This window comes from Miniopterus schreibersii (assembly GCF_964146895.1).
Source record: "Miniopterus schreibersii genome assembly, chromosome: 8".
Classification (NCBI taxonomy): domain Eukaryota; kingdom Metazoa; phylum Chordata; class Mammalia; order Chiroptera; family Miniopteridae; genus Miniopterus; species Miniopterus schreibersii.
In genome coordinates, this window is record NC_138109.1 from 32160575 (window position 1) to 32174553 (window position 13979).

Genomic DNA, 13979 nt, shown 5'->3' on the forward strand with positions numbered 1-13979 from the left:
ATCCTTTCATTAATCTGAGGACATCTTCACCGAGTAGTCAGCAGCCTCTCCATGGGATGCCAGAGCACACTAACACTTTTAACAGGTTGTTCAGATCACTTGCTGTTTGGTATAAGGAAGCAAAAAATATGACAGAGAAAGAAGGTCTGCCTTTCAAAGCCAGACAGATGCAGGAAACTTCAGTTTGCAAATAGAAGTAGATGTATGTACTAGAGGAATGTGAAACGTTTTGGGTTCTAGATTTCTTTTCTACAGTTCGAGATTTCTTCTCCACATTTATAGAATGCAAAGCACAGAAACTGATGCCATTGCCAGCTTCTCCTGCAGTCAGACCTGAGAAAAGGCATATCCAGCCATGTTTTCACAGACTCCAAGGCAGTCAGACCAGTCAGGTAAGTGGGGATGAGACTTTCTCCCTACCCAGACATCATCCCCTACACAGCTAAGGAGAGGGCGCCTCCTCCTTCCCCCTGCTTGATGCTGAATTTTTTTTGTGGGGCGGGGGGAGGGCTAGGAGAGGAGATATCGCACCCTGAGAGAAATAATCACCTCTACTCTGAATGAAGGCTTTGGTCTCAACCAGCACACCAAGAGAAAACATACTATTCTTCACCTATTCTGTGCTGAGTCTTTGGCAATACGTGATTTTATCGGATCTATACAACAACCCCATGAGAAAGATATTATTTTACAAATGAGAACCATTATTTTACAAATGAGAACACTTAGGTGGAAATAAATTGACTTTCCAGTGTACACTTAGTTAGAAGTAGAAGAGCCAGGATTTGAACCCCAGCACTTCTTAATTTCCCATTTGAAGGCAAAAACAGAGAACCTGACTTCTGTAGGGAAACATTTTCAGTCTATATGGAGCAGCCAGGAGAGCAGGTGGGGGCGGGAGGGAGGTGTGGTCACTTTTCCTCTCATTCCACTCTGAACCCTGGTACTTGGTATAGTGGGACATCAAGGTGGCACATGGGCCCAGGAGAGACAGGAACCTAGGTGTAAATCCTGCTCCACCACCCTCCCAGCTGGATGATATTGGGCTAGTCATGTGCTTAGGAGCCCAGTTTCCTCATCAGTAACTAGTGGGGCTAATAACAGTTCCTTGTTCAGAGGACAATATGAGCATTAGATAGCATTACAAATGAAAAACACATGTTCTGTGTTTTCTTAGGTTCTGTATTTCTCTGTTTGGCATCCGTTCATCACAGGGCCAATTAAATGAACTCAATTTTCCTGTTTTCTTGATGCTCTGGCATCAGCAGCTTTACAGACTCAGGGAGAGACCGCCCCCTCCCCCCCATGGCTAGCTAATTTCTAAAGGCAATAACAACCTGCTCAGGAGCACACCTTTCTCATGCAAACCAGCCAATCTTGAGTCTATACTCCCTTCACCACCTCCGAATCTAACTCACACACACACCAAGCCAGCATTTCCCCTGCCCTAAATCATCCCAGGGTCAGGTACCAGGCAACTAGAGACCATCAGAACACTGAGCTGCAGACATAAAATGCACCAAACCACTGTTGAAGCTACAAATGGGCTGCATCCCGGAATTTCATGTGTGAATCAGTATTTGGTTCTCACAAAAATTTGTTCTTTGGGGAATAAAAAGTTATACACTCTACTGTATTTTATATTCCTTTCCCCCTCAATGGAAAAATATTTAACACATAATTATATATGGTGACATATATTCATAATAAAAAATTGTAGAAAAAATGTACAGGCTCAAAAAATAAATAAATAAAATGCTTTGCTCCTGACACATAGTAGATACTACATAAATGCTGGTATACAAATATTGCAGACAAAAACTAACTTTTTTTTTGGTCTCCTCTGCCTTCATCAGGACTTGGTCACTGATAAGCCCTGGTGAGCTTTGCAATTAATTTTGGATGAGTTACTAAGTTCAGATTTTCAAGAATGAAATTTTATGTAGAAAACAACTTTAAGAATTAAAAATGAAAGTAAAACAAAACAACTCAGTAAAGGCAAGGAACAAACGGGGAAAAATTATTTCAACTCATATCACAAAGGATTAATCCCCCTAGTATATAAAAAGCTTCTAGACATAGAGGGAAAAAAGATGGGCAAAGACAAGAATGGCTAGTTCACAGTTAAATACAGATGGCTCTTAAATACATGCAAAGGTGATCAACTTCATTCAAAATAAGAGAAATATAGAAACTACACTAGGCTACAATTTTTTACCTAACAGATTGGCAAAAATCTGATACATTGTTGATGAGTTTGTGGTGAAACAAAATATTCTCATTCACTGCAGATGAGAAAGCAAAAAGCTCTGTGAGCAGCAAACACCGTCTTTGAAATGTCCAAGTTCATTTACCCTTTGATCCTACATCCCACGTCTAGGAATTCATCCTCTGAGTTGCATCAATGTGAAATGACACATGCACAAAGTCATTAACTGTGGTGATAACAAATAGGAATAGCAAAAGATAAACCTACAATCATTGGGTGGGAGTAGGTTAAGTATTCTCTGGTATATCTATGCAATGAAGTGATAGGAATGTATAAAAAATAATAAACTTTTTACCTATATGGAAAGACCTCTAACATATATTAAGTAATAAAACTAAGGTGCAGGATAGTGTTTGTGAAAGAAGGGAGAACAGAAGAATGAATATTGGTGTTATTGGTATTTACAAAGAGACACTGGAACGATACATAAGAAATGAAGAGAAATGTTTATTAGACTGGAGCGGTGGTTCTGAGACTTCAGAATGGTCCAGAATCACCCGGAGGGCTTGTTAAAACACAGATCACTGGCTCCCACTCCCAGAGCTTCTGACTTTGTAGGTCTGGGATGGAGCCTGAAACTCTACATTTCTAACCAGTTCCCAGGCTGCCAGACAGGGGATCATATTTTGAGACATACTGGGTCAGAAAATGGGATAGATAGGGTCAGTGACTGGATCAGGTCGTCTCAGAATATATCTTTTTTATCATTTTGATTTTTGAAAAACATGTGCATGTACTCAAAAACAAATCTTAATCTAAAAAAAAACAAATAAGTGTTCAATTAAATAACTTGTTCCTCCAGCACTCTTTATCCCATTAAACGGTTTTATTTTTCTTGATAACAACTGTTATACCTAAAATGATGTTATTTATTTTGTTTTTCTTTCTTGCCCCACTAGACTAGGGTAAGGACATTGCCTTTTTATTGCCTGCTGTATTTCCAACACTAATATTGCATCTGACACATAGTAGGTGCTCAAGAAATAGCTGTTTGATTAAATAAAGTACCTGCTGAATTCTCCTAGTATACAGTAGATCAGTGATTGTTAGTTCATCATCTGGGGAGCTTTTAAAACTAACCGGTGGCCCCATCGAATCCCCAGGTTTGATGTAATTGTTTGGGGGCGGTGGGACCCCGTATGGGTTGAGGATGATGGGAGCCACAGTTCTAAACCACAGCAATGTAGAGACTTATGGTTTGGATTATTAACATAAGTGCTGCATTTTTGTACACTGCTTTTGGAACTGGTTCCAAGACCCTTTTTGATTTGGAGCCTCTGGTGTCCTCTCTCTCCTTTCTCTTTAGGCTGCTTATTCCAGATTTGGAAGCCTTACTGAAAAGATACCCTAATGCCCAAGACCCTCTTTTAAGCAAGGACTAAATCAGGCATTGACGCTAATGGCCTTCATGTAGGTTTCCACACTTGTGGAGCATGGCAGGGCGACAAGTCTGAACACTGGGCCCTCTGCCCATTGTTTGGCATTTTAGTTCTGCAGTGAATCCAGGGGCTTGTGGGCACAGCTGAGACCATGCTGCAATCTTTCCACACCATCAGAGTGAAGAGAAGTTGGGTTTGGGAGTCACCGAGACATGGCATCCACCCTTCAGCTACTCACCAGTTTTGTGACCTTAGGCATCTCTGGGCCTTAGTTTCCTCATCTGTAGAATGGGGATGCTAACGCCTATCTCTTGGGATTGCTGGGAGAATCAAACGCTATAATGTACACAATACATAGCACCCAATTACTGTTAGTTACTTCTTGGCTTTTCAGTTTTGTTATTGCATCAGCTGTTTTCATCGTTTCCCCCCCGCTTGGTTTATTAAGTAATAGTTGTAAAAGTTTATAACAAGACACAGATTGGCGACCTGAACCCTTATTTTGATTGGCTCTCAAAGTGTTTTATAAGAATCTGACTCAATTGCCAACATTTAAAAACTAGAGATCATACATAAAAGCCTGGATTTGTGGCTTCATTGAAAACATCTGTGTGACCGCAATCGCTGGAGCTAAGTGCTGGCTTCTCACTCCGCTCAGTCCCCGTGACTCTCTACCACCTTCCCCCTCATCCCCCCTCATCTCCCTGGGTTCCCTGCGCCACTGGCCGCTAAAGGCTTTGAGTCACAAGCCTGAAGCCCCAGTTCGTACAGTGCTTTCACTTACTTCATCTCACTTGAACTTTACCCATGAGGGAGATGTTACTATTACCCTGTTTTACAGGGGAGGAAACTGAAGCGGAGCTGTTATGTGACCGACTTGGGTTGTTAATATCAGCAATAACAATAAATAGCTAACCTTTACTAGGCATTCAACATGTGCCAGACATTATTCTAAACACTTTACATCTGAGTTAGTTTCATCCTCATGATAATTTTACTAGATCTTTTTATTATCCCTATTTTACAGATGAGGAAATTGAGGCACAGAGAGGTCAAGTGCCTTTCCCATGGGCATACAGCTAGAAAGCTCAAAATAAGCCCAAGCCTTCTTTCTGAGTCCTAATCTGCACTTATCCCACTGTATTGCAACACAGTCTTTCCTTCCTGCCTCCCTTTCTTTTTTTAAAAATAGACAAATCTATGGGCCCCAACTTTCCGTAAGATTTTGTAGGTTTTTTGGGGGGGGGGGTAGGTAGGGTTACATTTTGTAACATTTGTTCCCTGCTGTATCCCCAGTACCTAGCACAATGCCTGGCATGTAGCCTAAGCATAAGAAATATTGAAAGAATTTAGAAATAAAGGCATTATCATCAGTCAGTAATACCCCCAGTGTCTATAAATAAAGTAATTGGTTAATTAATTAGCATAAAGACGAGGACCTACTATGTGGGCATATGGTGGTTCCCTGCTCTTGAGTAGCTCAAGTCCAGGTGAGAAATATTGATAAATAAAATTCAAATACAAGATATATGTGAATGTAAGTCACTTGCCAAGAAAGTTACTTTTCCCCTTAGAAATGATCAGTGATCCACTTGTGCTATTTTCATCAATTTAGTTGGCTTACTTCTAATTTTTTGCTATTCTATATAACGCTGGAATAACCTTGTGAGTAACATCTTTGAAAACATGACTGATTATGACCTGTAGATAAGAGTGTGTACAGTGTTTGGGCCTTTGGTACATGCCCCTGGGCCCTTTTTACAAGCAGCCTCCCCGCTCCCTCCCACCGCCCGGACAGTAGGCCTGGACCTGAGCAGGTCGCTGCCCAAGCACCAGCCCCTTAAGACCAGAGAGCACCGTGATGACCAGGTGTCCCTGCACCTCCTAGGTGTGAGCACTGCAGGGCTCCTGTAACAGAAGCTGCTCAGATCTCACACCTGCTCACCTGTCCTGGGGTCCTTGCGTGGGGCTCTCCCCAGGAGGCCAAGTTGAACCTCGGTGCCATGTGGCAAAGGAGTCTTCACCAGAGAAAATTGGCTTAAACAGAAATATGCTTAAACTAGATCAAACAAAAGTGGGGGACTTATGAGAGGGGAAATGGAGGTCCGTCAGAGACCCTGAGGACAAGGCCGCTTGGGCTTCACAAGGGTCTAGAACCAAGAACTGAAAAGTGAGGAGCTCTCCATCTTCTAGAGCCATCTGCTCTCTCACAAGTTTCTCTCTGTGTGTCCCCTTCAGTTTTCTCTCTCTTTCTGTACAAACCAGGTTATTTTCTCCAGCATGCCCTGGTGGACCATTGGTTCCAGACCCAGTGGAACCTGAACTCTCCACTACAGCATCATCATGAGGAATAGTGGTCTCTGGGTCCCAATCCCAAATTCCTGGGAGAGGGCGCCCTTCCCTAGATGAGGCATCCACCTGGGGAAAGAGGTCAGGGTCCACGGAAGCCCAGCCCACTCCTCACACAGAAGTCACGGCTGGAGGACTGGACAGGAGCTCAGAGAGGTCTGCACCCTGCCTGGCAACTCTCTCTTGTACTTTCAGATCTCAGGCCGAGGAGGACAGAGAGTGGATGCAGTCGGGATGGTACAATGGAAAATAACCAGCCCAGGTAGTATGATGCTACGTTTTTAGGACATGATAGGCATTTTACCCCTGACTTTTTCATCTCACTCCTGGGGACATAATTTGAAGATATGGTGCAACTTAAAAATTTTATTTGTTAAAAAAAAAAAAAAAAAAATTTATTTGTACTAACTTTTGGGAGGCAGTATGGCTTAATGACAAAGCCTAGGTTTTGGAGTCGGACAGATCAAACTGCAATCCAGGCAGGCATGTCGATTTACCCCTCAGAGCCCCATTTTCATTATCTGTAATATCCCTAGTCTCCTTCAAACACACTCTTTTCTGCTTCAAAGAATTACTGATTGAGAGACTTAAATAAAACCATGTAAAGTGAAGTGTCTGAGTGTGGGCTGTCATAGGCGCACCACAAATGGGGTTATTATTGCTGTTATTTTTCATTGCAACATTGTCTGTAACAAAAAGTTTGGAAATAGCCTAGATACCTAACAATAGAGGAATGATTGCAGCTCCACTCCATGAAATATAAGCGTGAATACAATATTGAAGACAATGAAGCCACATGGGACAATGTCTCCATTTTAAAGTTAAATGGACATGGAGAGTTGCAAATACTAGTTTTATAATATGAATTCATAAATATAATAAATGGAAGAGAATATTAAAAAAAATAGAAATTATCAATGTTCCTAGTGAGGATCTGGGGTTTGTTTCTTTTGGGAAAATAATTTAGGTGATTTTGACAATGTTTATATAAACATAGCACTCAAAAGTCACACAATTATTTGACCCGACCAAAAGTAATTTCCTCCTATGGAAGATTGTATTTGCTTCCTGTGGCTTCCATAATAAATTACCACAAACTTGGAGGCTTAAAACAACAGAAATTTATTCTCTCACAGTTGTGGAGGCCAGAAGTCCTAAATCAAGGTGTCAGCAGGTCCGTGCTCCCGCCGGAGGCTCTGGGGGAGAACCATTTCATGCCTCCATCCGAGCTTCAGGAGACTCTAGCAGTCCTTGGTGTTCCTTGGTCTGTGGCTGTGTCGCTCCAATGTCTGCCTCCGTCTTCACATCGCTTTCTCTGTGTCTGTGTGGTCCCCCTCTGACTCACTCCTATAAAGACACTTCATTGGGATTTAGGGCCCACCCGGATAATTGAGAATGATCTCCTCATCTTAAGATCCTTAATTACATCTGCAAAGACCCTTTTACCAAATAAGGTCACATTCATAGATTCCAGGGATTAGGATGTGGACATAAACTTTCTGGAGGGGCCACCATTCAACCCGTTACAACCCATTTAAGAGAATTCAGAAACTGGAGGGAGGAAGACCAGGCTAAAACATGAGAGCAGATGATGGTCGCTGGGGGAAGAACTAAGAGGAAACGAAGACAACGTGAACACAACAACAAATGAAAATATCTGTTGAATAAACGGAATGAGTTGAATCGAGGATGGGCTATAATGGAAGTCTGAAGTCCTAGACGGTCCGAGACGGTCTCCCAGCCTCGGTACGGGCTTATTAAATGTTAGCTGTCTGTGCCAAACTCACCTCTTCACTTCTTAACCCAGTTTTGCCTCTAGCGTGTGTCCTGTTTGGTAAAGGTATCCAAGAGTCTAAAAAATGACTATGAAAACCAGGGATGTGTGTGTACTGAGAGACTGAATATATAAATAGGCAATGGCCAGATTATACATGACAACTGAATTCTCACCCACGATCTCTGCAGCAACCAGCTTGGGAAGCAAAACCACAACCTCTGCAGTAATCAGCCCAGACGGTGAGGACTTGGTCAATGACAGTCAGCTTTCCTAGTCTTTGCTCCCATTTCTAACTCAGGACTTGCCAGAGAAAGCCAAGTAAGCTCCTCAAACCCATCACATAAAGATGCCTTCTTCAAATCATCTGTTTCCAGCTTTCTGTTGCCAATAATCTCCTATCAGAGCGGCCCTGAATCCTCCCCACTCCTTTTTTTTTTTTTTTTTTTAATATATCTATTGATTTCAGAGAGAGGAAGGGAGAGGGAGAGAGAGATAGAAACATCAGTGATGAGAGAGTCATTGATTGGCTGCCTCCTGCAGGACCCCAACTGGGGATGGAGCCCGCAACCCGGGCATGTGCCCTGACCTGGCATCGAACCGTGATCTCCTTGATCCTAGGCTGATGCTCAACTGCTGAGCCATACTGGCTGGGCTGTCCTTGGGCTTTTTTTTTTTTTTTTTTTACTATAAAGCTTCCCTGCTCCCCCCGCCTCCCTTGTCTGGGTTTTTTCCCACAGGGCAGTCTTTCCATTCTGCTCAACTGAGTACACGTAGGCTCCTACCCCTTGGCTATGACCATTGGCTATGAAGTTGAACCACAACAACCAATGCAGTGCCTGGCACATAGTAAATGCTAAACAAATTACTGTCAAGTGAATGAACAACCCTCTACATTAAGATGGAGTGTGTTGCTGTAGCTCCAAGTTCTTAGATTACGTTCAGGAGAGTAAGTCCAAAAGACTTGCTCTTAGGAAGATTCCAGTGAATGCTCGGTTATTCTGAATTCTTTGGAGAGGGTCCAAATGTCCTCAAATATGCCCCTCACTGAACAGACCATAGTGTTTTTTTAATTTTTATTTTTTTAAGTTTTTCATTGATTTTTTTTTTAGAGCGTGGAAGAGAGGGAGAGAGAGAGAGAGAAACACTGATAAGAGATAGACACATAGATTGGTTGCCTCCTGCAGGTGGCCGGAACCTGTGACCCTTGGGTCTGAGGGCTGAGGCTCTAACCACTGAGTACACCAGCCAGGGCAACCTTAATGCTTTTTAAAGATGCAGATGGTGTGTTATAATTTCACAAATATTGTTGTGAAAAGTCTCTAGTGCCACACAAAATGGGGACAAGTCCGATGGTGCTGGTTGTGGGGCTACATCGGCCCTGGGGGCTGTGGCTGAACTAGATGCCCAACAGGAGCCTGTTTTCCTATTATTTACTGCTCATAAAATTGAATGCAAACTACTCTCATACCACCCCCACTCCATGGGGTTCCTTGATCCTCTTGGGTGTTTAGATTATGGATAAACAGTCTGTGGCTGTTGAGTGGTTACTGGAGGGAAGGGCTGGCGGCAGCAGAGATGAGGAAGACAGTGGCCTGCAGGAAGAAGACTCAGAGGCTCCTAAGAGGCTGTTGTGCCCAGGAGATGCTGGGACCACAGGACCCCCTACTTGTGTTAACTGCAATGTAGAAAGCACTGTTCCCAAAGCACGGAGTAGACAGTTCCCCTGAAAAGAGCAAAAAATTCTTCTGACTTTGCCCCCCCACCCTTTTTTATTTATAATTCAAAACATCTTCCTTTTCAAGCTCTGTTTAGGTCTTTTCATAGCTGTGTTTAGACAAGCCGAACCAATGAAATTTACTTAACACTTCAATTGCAGGGCCTTTGGTCCATCACTGCATATTCTCTTTTGAATAAAATTTTGAACTTGCACATCAGCAAGAATTCTGCCATGAGAATTTACTTGCCACAAAAGCCAAAGACTATTCTCCTTGCCTCCCCCTCTCTTTACTTTCCCTCCCCTTCTCCCTCTTGCCCTTGCCCCATCTCATCATTTCTCCTGCACACACCCTTCCTGTCTGAGTCTTTGCACATGCTGTTCCCACCTGGAATGCCCTCTCCACTCCATCTAGTGAACCAAACAACCCTTTAAGACTAAACACAAGAGGGGCCTGGGAAGACGGTATAGTAGGAAGCACCTTGTAGACAACAAGTATGCTGGCAGAATCTATCTAATGTAACTATAGTTGACCCTTGAACAACTGCAGGAGTCTATTTATACGCAGATATTTTTCAATAAGTATACAGCTGAGCCCTCTGTATCCCTGGGCTTTGCATTTATGGATTCAACCAGCCACAGATCAAACACTATTTTTGATCTGTGGTTGGGAATCCCAAATGCAGAGGGCCACCTGTACACATTGTTCTATGCCATTTTATACAAGGGACTTGAGCATCTGTGGACTTTGGTATCCGTGGGTGTGGCGGAGGTCTTGAAACCAATCCCCTGCAGATACCGAGGAAGACTGTAGTTAAGTTTTGGGGGAGTCAAAAGTTATATGTGGATTTTTTATTGCACAGGGGGTGGGAGTTGGTGCCCCTAACCCTGTATTGTTCAAGGGTCAACTTTATTTTGGAACTCTGGAGTCTGTTCAAGGCTTGCAATATCCAGGAGAAAGACTGGATGGTAAATTGCAATTAATTTTAGTTAATTTCAGCCCTTAGCACAGTAGCAGCTGCCCATCCACCATCCGTGGCCACATGGCCAGCAGCTGTGCATGCATTCCCAGAGCAGCCTGCACACAGCTTGCAGGAGCCAGAGTGGGCAAAAAGGATCCTGTCCTCCAAATATCTGGGACCTGCTCTGATTGCTTCTTCTGATCATAGAGGTGCAGACAAAGAGGTGGGCCACAATTTTTGTCACACCTCACCCCACTGTTGCAAGCCCCCACCCACCAGGTGAAATGACTTCCAGTGGATTTAAAGAACTGGTGCCCTTTCCTCCCTACACACCCCTCTTAATTTTTCTTTTTTTCCTCTTTTATGTGACAAACATTAAAGACTAGGACATTCAAAGACAACTGTGTATCATTAAAAGTTTTGCATGATAGCAAACTTGGGAGGCTCGCATGCGGGTTCAGGTTGTCACTGTTAGGGTTATTCTGTTGGGCCAGAGGGCTGCCTGAGATTGGGGCCTGGTCACTGCCTTGTCGGCAGGTGCAGTGGCGCTTCTCTAAGGCGTGTGGGGTGTGCTGAGTGCCCTGGGAAAGTTGGGAGCAGATGTCTGCACACGCCGTGGGAGTCAACTGCGCTCTCCTTTCATTTTTGTATATGTACCGAGATAGTTTTCACCCACCTTTGAATAGTTATCCAAAGAAACCTATGACTTCATACATTCAATTTTCTAAAGAACAATTACCCATATTTAAAGCTCAGAACTCAGATGTGAAAATTTCAGAACTGATTTTTAAAAAATCACTGAGCTATGGAGGGAACTTCCTGATTTGGAGAAAAAAAAATATATATGAAGATGCTTGCAAGGCAGACTGGCAGGCTTACAAAGAGGAGATAAATAGAATTCGAGAACAGCTCACTCACTCCAAGTCAGAGGGTATCTATGGGAAAAGAAATCATGCAAACATATTTTAAAAAGAAAATGATAATAAAAAAGAGTTACCAATGCTTGAAAAAAACAGAAAGACCTTGCTCAGCTTATAACATTTTTATATCTGAAAGCTTCCAGGAAGCTAAGGATGGTACATCACAGTTAAAGCTTAAGACTATAAATGAAAACTAGAAAGATCTCTCTACTTCTCAACAGCAAGTATATATTCAACTTGCTGAGGATGATAACGGTTGTTATTATAATGAAATGAAATCTTCTGAAAAACAAATGGATGAAGTTGGACAAAGTGATCTCCATCACAAAATGCAGCCCTGAGGAGTGTTAAATAAAAGATTTATAATGGATATAATGGATAAACACAAGAAACCAACTAGAATTCAATACCTGAGGCTGTTGTACAATTGGAAAGAATAAAGTTGGTAAACATTCCATACTTAATTTTTCTTTAGCTCATGCACTTCTGCCAGTTCAATACATATTGTCATAGTATTTTGTTTTGGAAAACCCAACCAGATAAAAGTTCATGTGAATTTTACTTTGTGTTTAGGAACTACTGAGGATCAAAATAACCCATGAAGTGTGGCAGTAATCATTTTACCTTTGATAAAGGTAAATCAGACAGTGAAGTTTTTTTATACTTGATGACTGTGGAAAGAGTATTCTCATTTCCCTAAATTATGGAGGCAGATTTTTCCTATTCAAAAGTGTCTCAAATTGTAGAGCCACAGTATTCTATGATATAATTGTGCTTTTCTAAAAAGCACCCCAAACTCGTGCAGGTAAATTCCAAATCCTAGGTATAATTCATATTAAAGTCAGAGTTGATGGTTGTACATCCAAGGCATTGCTGGTTTCAGTAGCAAATTTTTATAAAAGGGATGGAGAGATTAATAGATCTTTTCCTCACTGCCTTTTTTCCTAAAGTAAAAACTAAGAAATTATGTACCAAATCTATGCATATTGTTTCATATTGCATAGAATAAACATTTTGTGCTTCCTAATTACATGTTAGCATCATCACAGCCCAGCTAAATATCATCTCTCTACTCAGTACAGCCTACTGTAGCCTCCACTGCTCTCTCCAGAGGCCATTCACTGCTCCCTCTCCAGGGATACCTAGCATTTCACACTTACCACTTTCCTCATTTATCATACTGAGTAATAGCACCAACACCACTCATCAAGCGTTTACTCTGCTGAGCATGTGCAACCACCCTGTGGGCAGATTCTGTGGTATCACCATTGACTCGGGGTCAAGTACCTCTCCCAGCCTCTCGTGGCTCAGGAACTTAATCACTTACAACCTCAGTGCCGGGCACCTACCTGACCCAAAGTAGATCGTAAATGTTTGTCTCGTGGAACTACATTTTTCAAAGTGCATGACTTTGCAAGCTGAATGGAATGGAATCAAATAAACTAGAAGAATCTGTCAGGGAAGGCTTCACAAGCAGAGGGCATTTGCTTCTCTTCTGTCACCACTGACGTTTCTTACTGTCTGGGAGAGGCCAGGAGGGGGAAGCCAGGCTGTCTCCTCCTCGGTACAGGTCCCAGTGCCTTACTGCCACCAGATGACACAGAGTGGAACTCGGCAGCTCAGCAGTCACCCGTCTGAGAAGCTCTCCCGGGGCCCTGTGCCTGTCCCTTCTGTGTGCCAGCTGGGGTCTCTCCTGGCTGGAGCTGGCCCTGCTGAATGCCAAACATCTGCAGACGGGATTTTCAAACAACTGGCTCAAAGTTCTGAGCTTTTGTGGTCTCATCCAAGTGCCCAGCCGTGGGGGGCAGGCTTGCTTTCCTCGGCTACCAGCTCCAGGGTGATGGAAAGTAAACTAGACTTGGACTCAGAAGTTTGGGTTTGGGTCTCAGCCCTGCCACTTTTCAGCTAAATGACACTAGACCTCAGTTTCCTTCATTGTAAAGTGGAAATGATGAGTGTTCCTACCTCACAGGGTTATTAGAAGTAAGACGATACATGTGGGATGTGCTTTTAACTGCCTTTTGCTGTAACGTGTGAGAGACTGTCAGTAATTCAAAGAAGCAAGAGTTCCTCAAGCCTCAGTCTCATGGTGATGTACCCAGCATGGTGAGTACGCCCTTAAAACGGCAAATGCCAAGCTGTCTAGACAACCCGGGCAGTTTATCTGAGTTCATTACTGAGATCACATAACAGGAAAACTACTTGTTGAGCTTATTGGACCAGATGGAGTTATATATAGAGTCACCTTGGAACTAGCCCAGGATCTGGAGGCAAAAATTCTGGAAATAAATTCTAGACCCTCAGTTTCAATGTGTGTGACCTAAGAGTTATTTTTTCAGCTCTAAAACTGGAACTATAATCTCTACTTTGCATGAGCCCTGCGACCCAACAATCCTGCTCTGGGATTATATCCCAGAGAAGTTTTCTTACAGGTGTGCCAGGGGACATGGGGGAGGCTGTCCATCGTGGCGGTGTCTGTGGGGGCAGACAGCAGAGCTACTGAAGGTTTTTGCCACCCGAGGAATAGATGGGTGGTGGTGGATCTAATTATGGAATTCTGACAGCAGGCAGAGGCAACGGGCCAGATGTACATGCAGCAACATGGATGA

General features: G+C 43.0%; 1 pseudogene across 1 annotated transcript; it reads left to right on the forward strand.

Annotated features, from left to right (window-relative positions):
- The first annotated feature begins 355 nt into the window (after positions 1-355).
- On the forward strand, positions 356-11711 carry LOC308560444 (transcription factor A, mitochondrial pseudogene; annotated as a pseudogene). The gene is made up of 2 exons: positions 356-392; positions 11009-11711. The product of its transcript is annotated as a transcription factor A, mitochondrial pseudogene (transcript).
- Positions 11712-13979: the final 2268 nt, after the last annotated feature.